Source organism: Cydia fagiglandana, chromosome 3, assembly GCF_963556715.1.
Source record: "Cydia fagiglandana chromosome 3, ilCydFagi1.1, whole genome shotgun sequence".
NCBI lineage: Eukaryota > Metazoa > Arthropoda > Insecta > Lepidoptera > Tortricidae > Cydia > Cydia fagiglandana.
In genome coordinates this window covers 8,732,074-8,737,805 of record NC_085934.1, presented here as the reverse complement: position 1 = coordinate 8,737,805, position 5,732 = coordinate 8,732,074, and the positions used below count along the sequence as shown (strand labels likewise).

The 5,732-nt window shown below is 38.1% G+C and overlaps 1 pseudogene; it reads left to right on the top strand.

Annotated features, from left to right (window-relative positions):
- The first annotated feature begins 337 nt into the window (after window positions 1-337).
- LOC134679997 (uncharacterized) lies at window positions 338-2,498 on the top strand (annotated as a pseudogene).
- Window positions 2,499-5,732: the final 3,234 nt, after the last annotated feature.

Genomic DNA, 5,732 nt, shown 5'->3' with positions numbered 1-5,732 from the left:
CTAGCTCATAGACTAATAATTATCAAATAACAGTTTATGTTTATGAATTACAGATCATATCCAGAAAAAAAAACAAATCATATTCATAATCTGTTATTATTACAAGTAGAATACGCTCGCTTTTGTATCTCTACTTTTTCGACAAGGACGATAAGTAAGTTAGGTAGGTTAGGTACTTACCTACCTAAATAATTGAACAAATAATGATAGGAGAGGAGAATTCAAAAATAACCGTGACAACGCGATTTTCGTTTCGTTTAAATGCACAAACGATAAATACGACAAACACCGGCACCGATCAGCCGCCTTGTATGTTATGTACATAATACATATACTAAAATAGCTATAGATAACAAGCTAGTGTCGCGTCGTCCGTGACTCCGAGCGCTCGGCTGTCAATTTTGTTAAGTGTACAATTTACAAAGCAAAATGGCGCTTTCCTTGCAAGATGCCGTAGTACAGTCGTACATAGTGTATTCCGCCATACTGGCGTTAAAGTTGTTAGCGCTTTCTACAATGACCGGTATGAAGAGAATGTCTAGGAAGGTGTTCGCGAACCCTGAGGACGCGGCCCCGTTAAAAGGGAAGGTGAATCTAAACGATCCAGAGGTTGAGCGCGTACGGCGGGCGCACCTCAACGACTTGGAGAATATCCCGGCGTTCTGGCTGTTGGGCGCACTGTACGTGACGACCAGCCCTGAAGCCGCCTGGGCCACGCTGCTGTTCCGCGTGTATACTGTCAGCCGCTTCATCCACACCCTCGTCTACGTCATCGTGCCTCTGCCCCAGCCTGCTCGCGGCATCGCCTACTTCATACCTTACCTTATCAAGTGGTACATGGGGATGCAAGTGATTCTGCATTACGCTACAGCTATTTAAATGTGTGATAGATCGAAGAAATTATAAGACTGTTTATTAGTAAAAAACGATTTATATATTAATATAACGTTGTTTCTGTTTTTTTTTAATATAACATTACGTCTCTCGCATATCTTTGAGTGAAACCTTTTACAGTAGGTATGATATTTGAGATTCGAAACTTGCTTAGCCTAGTCCTAACCTGTTATCACATCTGAAGGGCTAAGATGGTCGGATCTTTACCATTTGTCACCATGCCTGTCACGTTCTAACAAATGTTACACAACGAAGGCCGCAAAAATTTCTGACACGATCTTATTTGTCACATATTTTTGCGGTCTTTGAAGAGTAATATATTATTGCAGGAGACTACCTACAAGCTACAAGAAGCCTAATCAGTTGTTTTATATAAAAAAAAACTACAAACTATTACAAACTACATATTATAAACGACTTAGGCACTACCTAATTAATTATCTGTGAAAAATGGACGTACAGTAAAATATATATTTATATACTTATCGATTTTCATGTTATCGTTTCTGAACATTTAGTGAGAAAAAATGACTGCCTACTTGGCATTCAATAATGATTATCTACTTAGCTAATGATTGCTCGCCAAATATGTAAAGGCGCTTATGAAAGACGACAAGTAAGCAGCAGGTAAGTAAATAATGCTATTAATGTCAGGTCAAATAACATGGTAATGTGTTATTTTTTGAATAATAAGGAGGAGTAAAAACAGCAACACTCCTAACTGTACATTGGCGGACCTTATTATTATTACAAAAGGCATAAGGCCCACCAATTTACATTTAACAATATAGGCGATGGTACATACAAATAAAAATATACCTAGTCACATTTTTTATGCTTTGTATGTATGTACATAATTTTCATTCTTACATTAGCATCAGTAATCTTACTCGTAGGTACTTTGCGATTTTAACTGTCAATAACAAACTCCTGTGAAACGAAATAGACAGCTAAACCGGCTCGAGTCATTATTGTGCAATTCACTAGTGGCTCGACCGTCGCATTGAGCGCACCGTTGTTTGTATCGTTCATTGACTCCTTTTACTTAATGTTAATCAAAATGGCTTTGTCCTTGCAAGATCCCGCAGTTCAATCGTACATTGTGTATTCAGCGATATTGGCGTTGAAGTTATTAGCACTTTCTACACTGACCGGTATGAAGAGGATAACAAGGAAAGTGTTCGCGAATCCAGAGGACGCGGCCGCGTTAAAGGGGAAGGTGAATTTAAACGATCCAGAGGTTGAGCGCGTACGGCGGGCGCACCTGAACGACTTGGAGAACATCCCGGCGTTTTGGCTGTTGGGCGCACTGTACGTGACGACCGGCCCCGTGGCCGCCTGGGCTACGCTACTGTTCCGCGTGTATACTGTAAGCCGCTTCATCCACACATTCGTCTACGCCATCGTGCCTCTGCCCCAGCCTGCTCGCGGGATTGCCTTCGGTATCCCTTACGGTATCAAATGGTACATGGGGATTCAAGTGATTCTACACTACGCTGCCGCCATTTAAGTTTATGCTAATTATAAGTGAGGCAGGATTTGTTGTAATACATTGTTGGGTTAAAACTGGTTTCTCATTATAATAGCTATTACTTTGTGTATAATATGCGTTTTTATTTCGCTTTTAAACTTGACCTCTTGCTCCGTTGTCGTGCGATTAACTTGAGTAAATTAACTGGATTTAACATTGAAAATTACAACGTTGACTTTAAAGTAGGAATTTAATGTATGCTTCGTACCTTGTCAAAGTGAAGATCATCAAAAAATTTAATTTTCAGATTTTGAATGAAACGTCATTAAAAATTTAAACAACTTAAAGTTCATTTCTTTGATCTTTAAGAGGTCTTTCACGAGACAATACAACATTTATAGTAATAAAGTACAACAGCTATGGGGTCATCCATTAATTACGTCACACGTTTAGGGGGTGGGAGGGGGTCAAGAAAATGTTGTGACATGGGGGAGGGGGGAGACACAAACATTGTAACGTCACTTTAACTTCAGTTGTATTGCCGATTTCGTTGAAAACAAAATTGCCTAAAATGTGACGTCACACCAGGTGGGGAGGGATTTGCAAAATGTGACCAAGTGTGACAAGGAGGGGGGGAGGGGTCAAATTACCTAGAAATTCGTGTGACGTAATTAATGGATGATCCCTAATAAACAATGTAAACATTCCATTATAATAATTAATAATATAACAATAAATAATTACCTACTACAATATAACGGTCGATAAGAATAAGAAAATAACAGAATAACAGAATGTGAGTTAATAAGAATAACAGAGTTTCGTTATCGTGTGCAGGTCATACTATTAATATCGCATAGGTAATAACATGAAAACTTACATTTAATACTTAAAACTAAAAATTAACAATATACATAGTCTAAGGTAAAATTACAGTGCAGTGAAGTGACACCTTGTAAAATAGCTTCTGTCTCTGTGTAACTCTGCGATGTACCTATAGATTCTGTGGTTATGGTTAATAATATGTACATACATTAAAGTTGGATATGTAAAAGATCTCCAATGTCAGAGAAGAATACTAATATCCCACCAAAAACATTCTGTAAAAAACTAGCCAAGTCTCGATGGAGCTGCTTGTTTATCTCTAAAAAGTAATGAAATCTAGACAAAGTCGTGCCAAGTCTAAGGTTCCTTACTGCGATTTCTTTATTATTATAGTTAATGTTGTGTGACTTGGCCGTTGAAGGGTACACAAGGGTACAAAACCAGGTGCTCCATGACACCATTGCACCAATCTGTCGCCAGAAACGCTACCCATTGACGATGGAAAATTGCCACTTGGAAAACGTTGATTCAATAACCAGTCAATTGTAGGCTTGATAAAGCTGCGTATTTCAATAATACTTATGTATGGGCGAGCCTGAAACAAACACTTCTTTTTGGTGCAATGGCAGATTGGTGCAATGGTGTCATGGAGCACCTGGTTTTGTACCCTTGTGTACCCTTCAACGGCCAAGTCACACAACATTAACTATAATAATAAAGAAATCGCAGTAAGGAACCTTAGACTTGGCACGACTTTGTCTAGATTTCATTACTTTTTAGAGATAAACAAGCAGCTCCATCGAGACTAGGCTAGTTTTTTACAGAATGTTTTTGGTGGGATTTCACTTCTTTTTGTAGAAACGTGGGCATATTGATTTATTTTATTAGATTTTCTTATTTAACACATTTTTTTTCTTTTTAGGAGTAGTTTTTTTATTATTACAAATCTTTCTTTTCTTTTTTCCCGGTTCTGATTCTTGTACAGTAGCAACAGTTTTTCGTATTGCCCATTCATTAAATCTAATAATTAAATAATAATCAGTAATCCGTCACTAATCATCATATAATGACTTGGCAATCGCACATAATGCTTTACTCGTACCGTACTCGTAAATATGTGTAATGCTCAAACTGCAATTAGCGCTAGCGTTATGTTCAATTAGAATTATTTTTAATAGGTGACGATGATCCTTTTGTCATTATGCAACCGTGCGATGGCCAAGTCATTATACGTATTACAAATTAAAGATATCTTATTGATACGGTTTTAACACCCCCTGGCACTGATTAAAATAACCGACTTGGTTTCACATTACATCTTAAAACTTTTTTGTAGTAAAAGCGTTGCGAGACTTGCACCTTTTTACATGTAATGTTTTTGATGGGATCTCATCTCTTTTTGTAGGCAGTCCTTCTTTTCGGGTACTCATACCCATACTATGTATACACATATCATAACTAAACATATCTTCATTCATACTCACATCGTACATCGTAGTGTACCTTTACTTTACCTACTATTTGTAGGAACTGCAACAGTAACTTTGTAATATCATATATTTATATGGGATTACAAACTTACTTATGCAGTTCTTAGATCTTTAAAACGTAACTGATATTGCAATATTTTTAGGTTTTCCCTTTATGTGGCCATTAAACCCTAACTCTGTACCAAATTTCAGCTCTCTGAGTTTATGGGAAGTACTAGTTCTATTCTGATGATCATGAGTGAGTTTCATAAATGCGAAACTTTGCTTTCGCTTAACTTCGGAACTAAATGACCTACAGACTTGTAATTTTGGATTTTAAGTATGTGATTATAGCTTACTGGATGACCAAAATTTCTGCGTTCTGGTCTTATCCAGAGGTTCTCAAATAGGGGCCTGAAAATGCGGCGAAATGGTTCCAGTAAAGGATGGTACGGCAGTGTTTGCTTCGCGCTCGACTTGGCGGGGGCACTGCCGTGCCCCCCGACTAGGTAATGAGATTTGGAAGTGTAAAGTCTCTCCAAACACAAAATGGAGAATTGCCGTCTGCACAGAACCCTTACAAAATTAGGCGATTCGTATGAATATTAAACAGGTATTATGAATATTAAGAAGCAGTTTGGCCTTTTTGTGCAGCGGCGTGCATGCCTGTTCATCAGTGCGTGCGTGCGTATGCGTATGCGCATTCATATATGTAAATGAATTATTTTATAAATTATTAAATAAATAACGAACTAACTGACAACACATCTCTTCTTCTTCTTCTTCTTAGTCGGATACTCTTGTCAGAGCAGTCGTGGTCATTGAGGTCGTTGTACGGCCTTTTTAGGGTTCCGTACCCAAAGGGTAAAACGGGACCCTATTACTAAGACTTCGCTGTCCGTCCGTCCGTCCGTCCGTCTGTCACCAGGCTGTATCTCACGAACCGTGATAGCTAATACAGTTGAAATTTTCACAGATGATGTATTTCTGTTGCCGCTATAACAACAAATACTAAAAAGAGAATAAAATAAAGATTTAAATGGGGGTCCCATACAACAAACGTGATTTTTGAC